The 17,432-nt window shown below is 41.6% G+C and overlaps 1 protein-coding gene across 3 annotated transcripts in view; it reads right to left on the bottom strand.

The window, feature by feature from the left end:
- The window catches only part of cacng7a (calcium channel, voltage-dependent, gamma subunit 7a), a 46,815-nt gene extending 30,832 nt beyond the window's left edge, over window positions 1-15,983 (bottom strand). The window contains exon 1 of one of the 3 annotated variants that reach the window (XM_063898470.1): window positions 15,905-15,983. The gene's annotated coding sequence lies outside the window, so the exon portion shown is untranslated. Of the gene's footprint in view, window positions 1-3,302; window positions 3,518-15,792 lie in introns of those variants that run through there. The other 2 variants (XM_063898469.1, XM_063898468.1) reach the window with 2 other exon arrangements.
- Between the last annotated feature and the right edge of the window lie 1,449 nt (window positions 15,984-17,432).

Genomic DNA, 17,432 nt, shown 5'->3' with positions numbered 1-17,432 from the left:
GAGCTAGTTCAGGCAGTCAACTCGAGCACTAATGATACATTACACGTGATACGCTTCGTCCCTCTTACAACCAACCAAACACATTCTCCTAAACTTGACGCTCCAAGTAAGCTGCCAGATCTTCCGTCCTCTGCCTCGCTACTGCTGCTGATGCTACTGCTGTGTTCACTTTGCTCGCCTGCCCCACCAAAACCCCAGCTTCTACCCCAGCATCCACCTGTAGGCTCTGGGCGATAGTTATCTAATCATCACTCAATGTTCTATGTAAATATGGAGTGATGAGGCCCGAGCCTAGACCCCAAACTCAAACTATATACTGCATCTAATAAACATATCAAGAAACACGTGAGTTGTCTATGATATTAGAGTTGAGGAGGCAACGTCCGACTATTCTCCGAAACCGAACAACTCATTAGCACGCCGACTTCAAGCAGTTATGTGCACGGGAGAGAGAATATGCAGGATTTCTTATTGTTTTTCTCAAATTATCTTTTTCCATTCCACATCCTTCTACTAACGTTACTTTTGGTGGATGTATGATGTATGTACGGGGTGCAACACTATAATACACACTGAAGGAAAGTATTTTTGCCACTGCGGCGCCCCTTGCACCATTGCTTCTCAACAATGACCTGTTCAATTGCTGAGAAGCCTCTTGTGAAACAAAGGTTCTGTTAGGTTTGAATGAATCCAATGCAAAGAAATAGCAAACAGGGCAAATTCATAATCTCCTTGGAAAGAAATCACCATCCCCTTCAGAACTGCTGTAAAACTATCTTTGACTAAATACTGTCATCTTAACATTGATAGCAATGTTTTCCAAGGCTTGTTAAAATGTGGTTTAAGGCCTAGCTTAATCTCTTAAAATTATTAGAGATGGGTTGTTATGTCTACGGGGGACAAATGTATCTCAAGGACTTTACTGTACAGTAATCCTGGTGTGAACTATAGCTCTGACCCTACCATGTTGGTGACTCACACCTTCAATCAGGCGGTTAAAAAACTGAAGTGTGTGATTCATTGTCCATTACCTCAAAGAGATGTAATGCTTCACATCTTATACAACCAGAGTACACATCTGCAAACATCTCTACAGAGAACTAAATGGCCATAAAGGATACCTGACCTTCTGTTCTGACCCATTGTACAGCGCATTTGAGCCCCCTATGCCAGAGTCCTAATCATATCTTTAAGAGGGTATAATACATTATACAGTTCAATTTTACTACATTGGCTAAATTGTACTTATACAGAAAAAACAGAACTGTCCTTAAGTTAGTTCAGTTGGATTGTTGAAAGATTAGTGCAAAGAAAACCCTTGGTGTTCTAAGATTAAGGGTAAGCAAGTGTTTCTTCTGTAGTAAAGTGATATTTGTACAAAGGACTTTAACATGTAAATCAATGGTCTTATCTTTCCCACTAACTACCCTTTTATACAGCTTATTCCAAACAAGCTGATGATACTGCTGCTATAAACCAAAATACAAAAGAAAGTAAAACATGGATGACAAGCCCTTTTTAGACAATCCGCCTTCCTCTTAGCCGGCCAAGTTTCAAACTTAGTGATATGTTTCTCGTTGCATCACTTACCCAAGTCCAGGGAGATGGCAGTTTCTATGGTGTCAACTGGAACGTCAAAGAAAAATAATTGTGTAGCAGATGATCCCAAAAAAGTGTCTGTTAATGCTGCATCATGCCATATGGGAGTGACTAGACCAACCATTCTTGGACTACCAATTGGGTCTATCACAGTCATAAAAGCCTTGCTATATCAAGAAACATCTTTTTTTCAGTCAGCTTAAGTCTACCAATCAGAGCCATTGCACCATATATGGTAAACGGACATTATATATCCCACTCCCTGACAACCGATTGTGCCCATCATGGAACCAAAGTTCAACACCATTAGTATTTATTAATTCATGGACAATCCTTTTTACTGGTAACAGTGATAATCTCTTTACCCTAACTTTGGCCACATGAGGGCTCAAACACTTGTCAGTTTTACCCATGGGGAATATTTTCTGTCATTGGCCTGCCTTTCCACATGACATCAATGCAGCTTATGCAAAAGCTTTCAAGAATAAAGACTGAGCAGCTCCATTGTGGCGTATAGAAGCATTAACAGATATCTTACAAACATGGCATCCTAAGGTCTTATTCCACCCTCTAAAAGCTGTGTGGATCTGTATTATATGCAGTACTGTGCAGGTTCTGCAGATTGCCTTTATCTTTTACAGAGAGGTCTACAGTGGCTGACTTTAATTACCAGAATGCAAACTCGAAAAAGATGGAAATTAAAAAGAGAAGCTTCCCTTCGTCTCTCGCTCCTTGCTGCTCATCATCCCACTACAACACACACACATTACGCATATACACAGTAAGTAGAGAGAGAGATCGAGAGACTGACACCCAATAACAAGTGCTGCAGTCCACTGGAACAGTATCACAGGATGGGTTCCCCAAGAAGACTTTAAAGGACACACACACACACACACACACACACACACACACACACACACACACACACACACACACACACACACACACACACACACACACACACACACACACACACACACACACACACACACACACACACACACACACACACACACACACACACACACACACACACACACACACACACACACACACACACACACACACACCAGCGTTATTTGCCTCACTCCTAGATTCTCCTCCCCATCTTTTCCCCTTTTTAACACACACACATGTAATGTAGTGACACAATCACATCATCCACACACACTGACTCCTCTCCTCTCCTCTCCCCTGCTCTCCCCTCCCTCTCCCTCTCCACTCCTCCGGCGCGGCTTTACTGTTCTCTTCTCCAGACTCTATGTTGACTGTACAGTGTAACACCGAAGCGCTTCTTCCAAATGCGCCACACTAATCACCGCACAGTGCATTCACCCTGAAGCAGGCCAGCAAACAGCCGCGCAGACACACTCATCTGCGGCTGTCAACAAAACAGCGCAGAAACACCTTCTCTCCTCAAACCGAAAGACTAGAGGCTCCTCTCTTGTACAACATCCTTCCTTGTCTTCTTGTTTTTTTAAAGAGAGGCTAACATTTTCTATCAACACAGTCACATGCATGAGCATCTTCTCCCTGCAGCCGAAACAGAAGTCCTGACGTGCGCAACCGAAGAAGCGCCTGAACAAGCCTGAAGAGTGCAAGGAGCTTTAAAACAGATGCGAAGAAGGAGGAGGTTGGACATACATAGGAGGAATTAAGGTGTTGGTAAGTGGCAGTAAAAAAGAGAAGGCTTTACTCACCCTGCAGAGCGGAGAGCTGGTCGGATGGTACAGACGACGAGAGATGTGTGCGCACTGGGAAGCCTGGCCACCAAATTTGCTGTTTTCCCCCTTATCTCTCACCCTCCCTCTTTGCTGCTCTCGCCGCACACTCTCTCTGTCTCTCTTTCGTGATTCCCCGTATCTCCCCTCTCCTCTCTTCTCACTCCTCCTCCTCCTCTCCTTCTTTACTTCACTCTGCTCTTTCAGCACTGCGGAGAATCGGTTGAATGGGCTTCACTGTAGTTTGGGTAGGGAGGTGGGACTGGTGTGTGTGTATGTGTGAGGGGAAGAGGGGGGTTTACAGTGATGTAGGCTGAAGGAAGAAGAAGACGCGCAAAGACAGCATGGTATAAGAGGCTGAAATTCAGGGCACATGCAAGCTGACAGCATGACTGATTCAAACATACAGCAACAATTAGCATCGTGCAACTCAATAATGAGCTAAACACACAAACATGGATCTTCGGTGTGGGTGTGCAGGCATTGTTTTCTACATAATTACTGAGGAATATGATTAACAGCAGCAAATAAATCTCCAGTGGTAGCCGGAGCATGGGAAATTAACTCAGGTTTATTTCTGCTTGGATCGAGTTTTGTCAAAACTGCCGATATTGTTAAGGTAATTTAAACTGTTTGATTACGAAGCATGTATCGGTCATGAGACATGTTCTAGTTACTTAACAAGTCTTGATGAAATTATAAAGCTAAACATGTCCATCAATAATAGAAAGCCGAAAAAATACTACTGGCTATGTTCAGAGAGTTCCTCAGTTTGTCAGCACACTAACAACATGAGTGATTGAAAGGTACTCACGCATCCATAAATAGAAATATCAATCTATTACAAAAAGAGATTGACTTCAATTAAAGTACTACTAATAATAATAGTGAGGAGAGTCAGAGGGGTTATTGGTTTCTGAACTGATTTTGTATTCCATGTATCCACTTTAAATGAGAAAATGTTGCATGACAAAATCTAGAGTTAGATAATAGAGTTGTTACTTAATAAGCATTTTCATTTGTTTTCAAGTGACACTGATATAATAATAATGATGATGAGAAATCATGCAATATTGTCTAAGAATAAGATGAAAGTGATAAATTGTATTGGTGACTGTCATTATTACATAATTAGTTAAAACATAAGGGACTATTGGAAATGAAAGGGTTTTATATTTAATTACAGGGGAACAGCCCCAGCGCCTGGCCCCTGGCGGACCTTAAAGCTTAAGGTTAAATGTCACATACCCCTCAGATGGTTAATCTGGCTCAGTTACATTCCAGTTTAACCCAGTTAGATTGCTGTATGACCAAACACCAGGATTGATCAGTTATTTTCATAAAACTGTTTGTTAATAAAGCTTCATTTTTGTTTAAGAATTGTGCTTCAAGCAGGATACAATTTAAAACAGATCACTACTGGAGACTGAGTCTTGCCAGTCTTTGACCCTGACTGCCCTCACCACTGGCCAACATCAGTGTTATTGCAACACAGCTTGAATTTGAACTGTTGAAAGACATAAAGAGATCATCTCAAAAACACACATAGAGAGAGCACAGGAACAGGATGTCACTCATCAGAATGTGCATGTTTCTCCCTGTGCTTTTACATGTGTATTGTGTGCGTGTGCGTGTGCGTGTGCGTGTTTGCTTGTCTGTTATGCCTCCGTACCCTCTTTCATGGTTGAGTGGCCCCATAAGCCCATAGCGACCAACACACTGATACAGTAGGCTGCCATGCCCTGTGACTCACTGTGTGTGTGTGTGTGTGTGTGTGTGTGTGTGTGTGTGTGTGTGTGTGTGTGTGTGTGTGTGTGTGTGTGTGTGTGTATGTGTGTCCATCCCACCTGCTAACACCATCCATCCATCTTCTCCCGCTTTTCCGTCAGGGTCCCAAACAGAGAGCCCCAAACTTCTCGTTCCCTGGCCACATCAACCAGCTCTGACTGGGGGATTCCAAGGCGCTCCCAGGCCAGCGAAGAGATATATAATCCCTCCACCTGGTCCGAGGTCTACCCTTCGGTCTCTTGCCAGCTGGACGTGCCTGGAACGCCCAGCCGGCATCCTCACAAGGTGCCCGAACCACCTCAACTGGCTCCTTTCAACGCGAAGGAGCAGCGGTTCTACCTCAGTCCCTCCCGGATGACTGAACTTCTCACCTTATCCCTAAGGGAGATGCCAGCCACCCTGCGGAGAAATCCCATTTCGGACGCTTGTATCCGCGATCTCGTTCTTTCGGTCATGACCCATCCTTCATGACCATAGGTGAGGGTAGGAACGAAAATGGTTCTCCTCCATTGTTCCCTCACTCAAGAACAAGACCCCGAGATACTTGAACTCCTTCACACCTGCTAACACTAACTTCAAAAACACAGATAATTGTTTACTGGTTGGTTATGTTGGTAGATTGTAGAAGAGTAATGATAATCCAGTTCGACTGTAATACCATCATACCAAATTTCAATAAAAGATGATGACTTGATCAACTTATACACAAACAAGCTGTTATAAAATTGGAAACAAAGGCAAATTTTTAGTTTGCTTTGAAATAAAGAATTTTTCACCAGACAGATGGACAATGTAATTTTGGACATGACACCACACAAACGGCACATTCATTTAGTTCTTCAAATTACACAATCCCGTTCATGTACCAAAAGCTAACAAATAGCACAAATGGTTGAAATTCCAAAAATGTGCATCGTTGTCTCAGCAGTCACCATACAAGATTGTAAATAACCAAAACTGGGGAAAATGTTATAACAAGGTTTAAATGACCAATGCTAACATGTTTTAAATCATCCTTTCTAAAAAATATATATCTTCGTTATGGTTGGAGTTAAATCATGTATTTGCAACAACTACAATGCTTATAGTGCAATGAGACACAACACGGCAGCATGGGCAAACACCATTGGGAAATCAATATCATCTTCAAAAATTGTGCATGGATGGCCCTGTATCTTATCATCCTTTCAAGTGCAACGAGAGCCTGATGTGAGCTGACATGTCCCATGTGGCTTCTATAGGGTACAGAGTCAATGGTAATCACATCTTTCAGCACATGTTGACACTCCACAGTCACTGGCCTACATTCTCACACATTTTGATAGGCTCTGCCTTTAGAAAAAAGTATAAGTTCAGCCACAAAAATGGGTCATCCCTACTTCAGGTAGGCTCTCATCACTCAGCGTTACAGGACTAGCAATCTGCTTCCATAAGTATGGATCCCAGGGGAGAGCACTAAACTTCTTATCCGGGACTGAAATGTGTGTGAGCTGCAGGGAATATGGATTCATCAACTGCAGAGCTCAGGCTTGGTGGAAATAGTTCTGTAGTTGCAAAATCACAAAAGTGATGTATTTTCTTTTATAACAAAACAAAAAGGAATACTTTGCTGGTGGTATTTTTTGCTTTCATGGTGGAATGCTCAAACAGGTTTGATTATCAAGTAAAACTTGAAAACTCTTCTAATGAGCCCCAAAACAGTGGAAGATGGAGAAACTTCCTCCCATTTATGGAGTAATGTGTGACTCACAAACATAGTAATAGCGAGGGAGCACATGGCCTATTTAACTGGTTATTCCCGAGCCAAGCCAACTGGTCCTGAGTCAAATTGCTTTCTGCTGCTACACAGATCAGGGAAAAAATAACTTCTGGTGCATCCGTCCGACATTGCTGCCGTCAAACTATTTCACAACTGCTCCAAATTCAAGGTGTCTTTAAAATAAATGCTCACACTTTAGCCATTATGAGGTATACACTACTTTCCCAGCATCCAAGACATTTAGCAAATAATGATAGAACATTTGACCCAAAATGGAATTATTTTAAATATGCCAGACTTCTTAAGATTGTAAATTATTTTTGATCTGTTTTCAGTTTGAACACTGGAGTAAATATCCTGTTAGGGAGAAATGTTACTTTCCTTTGGCTTGGACAGTAAAGCAAAAGGGTTCTGATGAGAGTTGCAATGCATATCACTCAATCAATAATAATATCCTCACGCAGAATACTTTTTAAAAGATGGAGTGATTTTCAATAACTATGCAAAGGTTAGAGTTCAGCAAAGGACATTGTAATAGGTCAAATGGAATTTTAAAATAGCCATTCACTATTAATATGTCCATTGATCTTATCCTCAGGAAATGATATCTGTTACATGAGTATGGCAACTTACATGTCAGCATCCATCATCATGAAGTGCTTTGAGCGGTTAGTAAAACCTTTTATCACCTCCTCCCTCCCTGACTCACTGGACCCCCTGCAGTTTGCCTACAGGGCAAACAGGTCCACGGATGATGCCATCTCCCTCACCCTCCACACTGTCCTCTCCAACCTGGACCAGAGGAACACTTATGTGAGAATGCTGTTCATTGACTACAGTTCAGCATTCAACACCATTGTGCCCTCCAAGCTCATCATTAAGCTCAGGGACCTTGGGCTCAACAGCGCCCTCTGTGACTGGATCCTTAGCTTCCTGACGGGCAGATCCCAGGCAGTGTGGATGGGGAACATCACATCCTCCACCTTGACCCTCAACACCGGAGCCCCTCAGGGTTGTGTGCTCAGCCCTCTCCTCTACTCCCTGTTCACGCACGACTGCGTGGCCACACACATCTCCAACACCATCATCAAGTTTGCTGACGACACGACCGTCATCGGCCTGATCACAGACGGCGACGAGACGGCGTACAGAGAGGAGGTCAGAGCCCTGACATCTTGGTGCCAGGACAACAACCTCCATCTCAACATCAGCAAAACAAAGGAGCTGATTGTGGACTACAGGAAGAGGCAGAGAGAGGCACACACACCCATCACCATCGACGGGACTCCTGTGGAGAGAATCAGCAGCTTCAGGTTCCTCGGGGTAAACATCAGTGAGGACCTGACATGGACACATCACACCAGGGTCATATCCAAGACGGCTCGACAGCGGCTCTTCTTCCTCCGCAGGCTGCGGAAGTTCAACATGGACTCCAGGATACTCTGCAACTTCTACAGGTGCACCATCAAGAGTATCTTGACTGGCTGCATCACCGCCTGGTATGGCAGTTGCACCGCCCTCAACCGTAAGACTCTACAGAGGGTGGTGAAAACTGCTCAGCACATCACCAGGACGGAGCTGCCATCCATGGAGGACCTCTACACCCAGCGGTGTAGGAAGAAGGCTGGTAGCATAATAAAGGACCCCCATCACCCCAGCAACAATCTGTTCTGTCTGCTGCCGTCTGGCAGACGGTACCGCAGCATCCGGACCAAGACCACCAGACTCAGGGACAGTTTTATACATCAGGCTATAATACTGCTGAAACTCCTAAGCTCTGTGAATGCCTACTCACATCTGTTTATATTACACACACATACATACATATATATATATATATATATATATATTATACATATCTGTTTATAGTACACATATCTATATATTATACATATCTGCCATATACATCTGTTATACATAATATATGCATCTGTCCATACCTCCTCACTCAACAGTGTAAAGTATTTAAATACTCTCAATGTATTCCACATGTGTATATATTTCACATCCTCAAATCTTTATTGTTGTTATTGTAAATATTCTTCTCTCTTTTTGCACTATTTTATTTATCTTATTTGCACCATGTATGTTGAGTTGTTGGAGGAGCATGGGATGTAAGACTTTCATTGCCAACATATACGTTGTATATGCTGTGCATATGATCAATAAAACTTTGAAACCTTGAAACCTTAGGAACTGGTTTCTGGCAGGGAATTTACCAACAAAATGAATCCTATCCAAGAAAATAATTTATAGCTGTAAAATGAAACTAATAAGCAAAAGCAGTAATCTCAACACCTACTGTATTTCCAACACTGAGCAAAAAAACTACATAAGGGTGACCACCATGTCTCCTGAATAGCCATCAGCTTGATGTGCAGATGGATAACACGAAGCTGGAAGCCTTGGTTGCAGCAGCTTGATCAGCGCTGAACAAAAGCTTCTGCTCAGCACAGCTCGTAAAAACCTCCCAGTGGACATGGAAATCTACTACTTGTGCCTGAGGCATCCTTTAAGAGCTCCACTGCGGAGCAACTAAAACTCCCTCAGCACCAAAATGCTAACAGGATAAGTGGGCCCTGTTCCGCAAATGTAATGTCCACGGTAGTGTTGCACGGTGCACCGGTACTAGAAAGGTATCGCGATACCCTGCCGTTAAAAACGCAATGATTCCCCCATTTCATTAGTACCGGTACTTTAAGAATGACATTGCTTTAATAAGAGCCGTATTTCCTGTGTGTGTTAAGCGCTCTGCTTCCACTCCCTGCAGCCGTGCCTGTGCCTCCTAAGCAACGCACGCCTGCCGCCTTAACTTAGGTCTTCCAAAAAAAACAATATATGAGTGATATTCGTCGTGTTACTCTGTCCTGTGTTCTCTCATTCGAAACCGTGACCAACACCAGCCTCCCTTCTCTGCAGAACGCATTTTAAAAAGTAATAATACAAAAAACCGTGTCATGAGTTGGAAAAACCAAAAATTGCGGGCTTTTTCATGCAACAAAGCAGGATTACCTCACCCTGCGTGCCAGTATCGAAATCGCAATTCCTGACTTGGTATCGGTATCGAAACGGAAATGTTGGTATCGTGACAACACTAGTCTACGGTTAACAATACTGTCATGCATCACTGTCATAAAACCTTCTGTTGTTTGGCAAGAAATAAATGTGATGGTGGGATAATAAAATCATGCTCATTGTCCACTTATTTCCCTTAGGGAAATACCCTGCGATCAGAATCACCATTCAGCAGGGAGGAAGAAGGTAAAAGTAAAGCTGCAAGTTCAGCAAGCAGAGTCCGTATAGATCTTCCTCCTCCTCCTTTATCTTTCTGTGCTCATCTTATTCCTTTGGGGTTTCTCTCGCCCCCGCTTTCCTCGCCCCTCACTCTATTTATAGCTCGCTGCCAGGGAAATCCAATACACCAGCACTGCTATATATAGCCTGCTGTACATTGATCTACACATGTGAGCAATGGCACAGAAAGGAGGGATTTCTACATCAATGGACTGCAGACACTGGTGGTGTGTTAATGAAGAATAGATAGATCCTTTGTCTGTAGATTACTGGCGTGGTACGGTACTGTATGTTTACATAAGGGTTTTATTTGAAAAAGCTATTTTTCTGCTGTGAAATAAAGGGGGTAACTCATTATTAGATTTTGAAATAAGCTACAGAGAGATCAGATTTCAAGGTTGGACACATTGGTGCTTACACTATGGTAGCCACACTTATTAGTGAATTGTTAATGGTAATGAATGATTTAAAAGATTCCACACAACAATGAGCTGTCCTGGAAAATTGTAGTTCCTGTTTCATTCTGTAATCGTCTCTGGTTTTGTGTGGGCCTTAAATCATATTCGTACACACATTACAATTAATTCAACGCAGCCTTAACTGTCTTGTAATACGCCTACTAAAGTACAAACGTAATGAACAGTTTGAAAATGTGCACGCAATAAACAAAGAGAGCACAAAGTCATTGCAGAAGCACAGTGAACAAACTAATAGGCACGTGCTCCATTCGGAATTAAAAAGAACTACTATCACTAATAATTTATCAACACATGAGTGTGGCATGGTTGACACTTCTGGGCCATTTGCACTGCTTAGTACAGTACTGTAGATGCAAATGTCCCACTACACTCCACCCTAAGACCTGTACACACAAAAAAAAGATGTTACAGGAGCGTAATTTCGCTATTATATTACATGCTGTGTAAATGTCAAATGACTCAAGTGTGTTTGTATTTGTATTTGCATGTGTTCGTCCATGTGTGTAATCTGACTGTGTACAAACACTCATCTCATCATGTGTACAGTATTTGTGTTTGTATATGTTTGCGTGTGTATGTGCCTGATTGTCTGAACTTAACATTAACATAAACTCTGGATGAGTGTTTATTCAAGTGGAGAATTCATAAGATCCTTATGATAAAGGGGCCCTATCATCCTAATTTCAGGTTGTATGTTGTGCCTCTACTGTGACATGTACATGCTTTAATGTTCAAACAGCTCTTTATTTTCTCATACTGCCTGTACTGCTGCACCTCTTTTCACCCTCTGCCTGAAACTAGAACCCAGTCTGCTCTGATTGGTTAGCTGGCCGGCTCTGTTTTGATTCGTCAACCGATTAGAGACGACCTGCCCCTTAGACACGTACAATGTGTTGGAGCGCTAGCCAATACGAGAACGAGTGTATAGTGATATCACCATGTCCCCAAAGTAAGCAAAGGAGTCCAATGGTGGAGTTCCAGGCAAGGGGGGAGTATGTGGGATGGAAACTTTGAGATTTTAGCCTTTGCAGACCATTAACATACACAGAAACCTATATTACACAATACAGGAAAGGGAAAACCCAAGAAATGCATAATAGGGCCCCTTTAATAACATTCTCAAAAATCCTCCCTGTGTTTAGTCTGCATTGCATTCTGGCCTTTTGACACTTCTGCTAGGTAAAACATTAGTTATATCTGCCTCAACGAGAATATTGATGCAAAATGGTTGGTATGTAACATTAAAGGTGCCATAGAATGCATCTATCTGGTATTTGAAATTGTTTTCTGATGTCTACAAAGAAGGCATATAACTTTGGTTGATCCCAAAAATGTCCAGATGCGGTTTTACAGGCCCATTTATAACCCTATGATTTGGTCCTAGAATGAAACAAGCTGAATTGCCTTATTTGGGGCTCATTTAAATAATCATGACGAGCTCTGCTCTGATTGGCTGGTTTACAAGGAGCGATCCATGGCTGCCTCAGAGCCCACAGAAGTAAGTGAAGTTCGGAAACTGTGAGAGATGAACCATGGAGGCTATTGGCATCCAACCTTACATGTTTGAGCCTTTATCGGAGGAGGAGACCGATGCATTTGAAGAACAGCCAGTTGGTCGGAGATTGGAGAGAAACGTTACGGAATGGTAAGTGTTAGCGTTAGTGTTTCCAGCAGCTGGTGCAAATGTTGGGGCTGGACTACCGTGTGTTACGTCACACACAGGGACTGTTGTAATTCGCCCGTTTTACCGCTGTGATATGCATATTCATGATTTGCACGTGAAGGAGGAAACAATGGTGTTTGAGGTTCATGGTATGTCAGCTCAATGTCCAAACTCTACTTATTCAACTACAGCAAGGTAAATACAGTTTTCCATTCTATGTCTCCCTTAAAGATCCCCATAATCAGTTTTATTTATATTCATATTAAATTAAATGGCTGTGTAAAGTGAGGTGTTGCTCGTAAAACTATATTATCATCTAGCAAATCCGCCACTCTAAAGCGCTTGTTAGCCTTTTCTGCAAATTGTATGTGTTTTTACAGCACTTATATTGTAGGTTTCAGTCTCAGCACTCTTGTTAACCCCATTTTTATCAGCAGCCTGCAGCTGTTTTCATCTGTTTTCAGGTCGGATAAATCTACTGTATGCTACCAGTACTACAGAAAAAGTAAGGAACATGTTAAGTCTAGCAGCTATATATCTGTTTCTCAGGATTTGTTTTATGTGTAAGTATGAACAAACAACACTGGATTGATCTGTTGGAGAACAGTAAACCTGCTTGGAAAACACCACCTTTGCTTCTGTGAAAGCTTGTTTTGAATACTTTCGAAGTCATTATCTGGTTGCTGTGACAACGGTGATTTCAGAGAAGCTCCAGTGGGAAAATAACATTGGGAGGAAGAGGTGAAGGATGGAGGGAAGGCAGCAGCCAGAAAGAGATTATAAAATCAGAGGAGAGGTCTGACAGTGAGGGAAGGAGGGGGTGATGGTATTAGAGGGAAGAGAGGGGGAAGGAAAAGAGGAGAAGATAAAGGATGATGGAAGTACAGAATTAAGGAAGAACAGGAAAGGGAGGCAGATACGACAAAGAAAGGATAGAGTAAGACAGAAGAACAAAATACATTGGAAGGAGGAAGGGAGGGAGGGAGGGTGGGAGGGAGGGAGGGAGAAAATGAAATTAGGAAAAGATGAACAATTGAAAGTAGGGGTGATGTGAGGACAAGAGGAGGCTGATGAGGAGCAGTTGGAGCGGAAAGAAGAGCAGCGGGAGGGGAGAGAAAAAATGTTTAACAAAACACTGAGATGAAAACACGAGTTGAATACTAAAAGACAAATTAATTATGTTTATTAGTCATGACTGAGGCTGTCTGACAGCTAGAGGCAGGCTGAACATATAATGTAGAGAGTAACTGAGTGATTATGTTTCTAGTAAATACTGCTACTGGGCAGGGTGTTGTTATCTAAAAGTTATCTAATGGAGTTGATGGTTCACTAAACCCTGCCCCCTTGATTACTGTTGCTATGTGTGAAAAGCTTCCAACTAGAACTGCAAATCATTCATGCTAGTGGGTTTTTTCTACTGTAATGATCACTGAACTGTAGGTAGCTACTGCAACTAATGCTAATGCCTCTGCAGCCAATGCTAATGCTCAAGGTATCTGAGTTGGGAAAAAAATACAGTTTTAATTGCATTTTGTATGTGGAATAGGTTATCTTGGTGTGTGCATTGGTTTCTGCCCTTTTTATAGCATTCTGTGTCCCCTATTGGAGTTTCAGATAGTGCTATCCAGCTCTGCTCTGATTCTTCTTCTATGAAAATATAGATTAACTCAATCTTCCAGATCATAAATTCCTGAGTGATGAAAGCTTGTGTCTGTATCACTGTTCTACTTTCTGGACAAGGTAACAGTTTTTGTCTCAGATATGAATGTTGCTCCAATAAATGTACATGTGTGTAAGCTACCAGTACAGTGTACAGGTATTTTGTCTGATTTATGAATAATACAGTTTAGCTTAAATGGAAGTTTCCCCAAATCAAACCCTGTTCATACTATACACTGGTGTAGCATCTTGGCTACCACACAGTGGATGTTCCATGTGCTTGTTTTACATTACCCTAAAATATAATTTAGTTAGTTAATCATTTTTCATTTGCCTTTGGTGTTTAGTATTTTAAGGAGAGAGCTGGTTAGCAAGACATGGCAATTTAGCAAATGGCAACATAGCAAATACACAGAGTTTCATCCCAAATCTACAGTTGGACTCTTGAGTTTTGAAAGCACTTTCAAGAGCCTTGAGTATCACAATTACTTCCCCCCCATTCACACTGTTTAATCATGTGTTGAAACCAAAATAATTAAAGACCTGCATGTCCATGTATTTAAGGGCACAAACCATCATTTGGAAGGTACAAAGGACTCATTTATAACAAGTGATGGTACTCAGTAAGACTTTTTCTAATGTGCTTGTACTTTTACTTGTGCTTTATAGGAGTGAATAATGTTCTTGTCAAAGCAAGAAACAAGCCATTTACAACAGGAACAAAGGGGTGTTCCGAATGTCTGGAAATTGAATCTGATTATACCATCTCACATGATTGGCTGGTTGTGCGATAGTGTAGAAATTTCACAGAACTAAATATTTTACTTTCCTTGTGTACTAATATGTATTGCACGTTCAATGCCATTAAGGAGAGAGGGCCTGTGTTTTGGATTCATGCATCTTGCTCCCTTGTTAAACACCACCCTTCAGTCTGGCCATTTGATCCAGTATGCCAGTTCTTGCCTTCACAAATGTGCTGAACAAACTATTTTTTTCTGAGGCATACTAAAACCTTAACACTACAAGTATGTTTGAAATCCAAAATAATAAGTTACAGATGATAACAAAAAGCTTTACAATAATACTTTAAAATGCATATGCTCTTGCACTGTATGTTATTTATGCCAATCGGCAAATAAAGTGAACTGAGCTAAACTACAGGATCAAAGGAGGGATGACATGAGAGGCGATTGAAGAAAGGAGAAAGTAGTGAGTTTGCTGATTCGACTGCCACAAACAAAAAGAGGGTCAGCATCTTCAAACGACAGTCAGGAAAATTAGGCAAGAAACGAGGAGGAGGACAGAGAGATGATTGCTGAACAGAAGATTAGAGGTACAGCAGAGGACTCTTTTGAAATTCTAAATATATATTAGGTTTTCCCTCGTCGAAAAAAAACAACAACTCTAGTCTTAAAAAGCTAATCGAGCCGTATCAATGCAACAGAGAGCCACAGAGTTATTACAACAAAACCGACTTAATAAGCAACGTTTTATTCAGAAATTAAAAATACAAATAATCATATAATCTCACAAGCTGCGTGTTCTTCAGCGATATATTGAAACCACGGCCCGGGGTGCAAAAACGCATGAATGACAGCCTACCACACAAAACACAATTTATATGATCAATTTATATCTATTATGACATGGCGCCCACAGCCAAGTAACAATGGACAGCGATCCTTGCATTTTGGAACACAACACAGGCAATTTTGTAAAAACCGGCACAGCTAATTCAAAATGTATTGATTCATTCGGGAAAACGATACATTTATAGGCAGAATTAAGTCGGCACGACGGCCTACGTTGAAATTAACTTTGGCCTACCCTTGTCGATCATGTCATCCAGTTGTATCGGGTATAACTGCTGATAATAAAATGCTTTTCAAAACTCCTTGAAGATACAAATGTTTTCGAAATTTGTGAAATTTGTATTTACCGCTATTCAAATGACAGTGTTGTTTTCCCTCAAAGGTGGGCGGAGCCTTAATTTCGCCCGGGGGTGACGCATGTGTTACTCTCATCTAATTAGGGTTAGCTCTGATGCTAACTAGCTACTTTTCCACTAGTTTGACAGCGGGCGGAAATTGTCATAAAGTGTGCGATAATAAAGCCCACCCATTTAGAGAGAACACTTGATTGGTCAATTGTACTGTCATTTGATATTACTCTCTGGTAGAGTTACTATAGCTGGGCGCTCTTTGCATTTATAGCTGGACCATCAATCACCTCCTATCTTCGCAGTAACTCCAGAGACGGCCAAAGGAGCTTCTTTCATTTAACCCTTTACATTCCAACAGAAACTGAATAGGGGAGAGTGGGGTGATTTGTGCCAGGGGGGAAGTTGTGCCACCCCTTGTTTCTAGGGAACCATGGCAAAAATTGGTCATGTGACCAAACATTTTTGAAGAGTCAGCCATTTTACTCATTCTGCAAAGAAGACAGCCTCATTGCATGAAAGGTAAGCACATTTAAGTTCAAAAAACAGTTTTTTGCCTTTCAAAGTAAAATATCTATGATCAATGTTTTTTTATTGTTGTGTCTGAACAGTTATAGACAAGTTTAAAAACATTTCACACATGTTTTATTGCTTTAGTAGGCTACACTATGGGTCTATACAGCTAGCATGATGTTACCTCAAAACTGCTGGATGATGCATTTTTTACACAATGGTAGGGTTGGGGTGATTTGTGCCAAAGGGCCTGGGTTAAGTTGTGCCAGTGGCACAACTCACCCCCACTTATGAATATTTTAAACATATTATTTTATTGTAATTGTACATTGTATTCTCACATTTTATCACTAAAACTATGTGACATTCTAGACCATCATGCCACGGAGTTATAAGAGGAAGACAGGCAGGGCCTCCACTCCTCTAGAGGACATGGATAGAGCAGTGAAAGAGGTGGAGAAGGGGAAGTCCATTCGTCAGGTGGCGATGCAGATGAACATATGCAGGATGACATTAAAACGATACATGGAGAAGAAAAAGATAGATGGAAAAGACATCAGGCCAGGATATAAAAGAACTGGACTTGCCAATCAAGTCTTTGACGAACATATGGAGAAAGAGCTGGCAGAAAATATAAAGGCACTAGCAGCAATGTTTCACGGTCTAAGTCCCATGAAATGCTGTGAACTGGCTTTTGAGTATGCCCGAAGAAATGACACCGATATCCCTGCCAGCTGGATCAGAGAGAAAAAAGCAGGTTGGGTTAAGTGTGCATTTATTAAGAAAAAGTAATAGGGAGCAAGAAATAATTATTTTCCCAGGGAATGCTTATTATCAGTTATCACCATGCAGATAGCAACAGAGAAGCAAAATTGGGTATTTACTCTATTTAGAGCGTATAACTTAAACTTACAGTAGGCCTATGTAAAAATGAATGTAAACTGCAATGGGTCAATAAGGGACAAATGCTAATACACTTTAATCTTTTCTAGGGCGTGATTGGTTTGAGGCCTTT

This window comes from Eleginops maclovinus, chromosome 13 (genome assembly GCF_036324505.1).
Source record: "Eleginops maclovinus isolate JMC-PN-2008 ecotype Puerto Natales chromosome 13, JC_Emac_rtc_rv5, whole genome shotgun sequence".
Taxonomy (NCBI): Eukaryota; Metazoa; Chordata; class Actinopteri; order Perciformes; family Eleginopidae; genus Eleginops; species Eleginops maclovinus.
The sequence above is the reverse complement of the archived record's forward strand: the minus strand, read 5'-3'. Positions and strand labels throughout refer to the sequence as shown.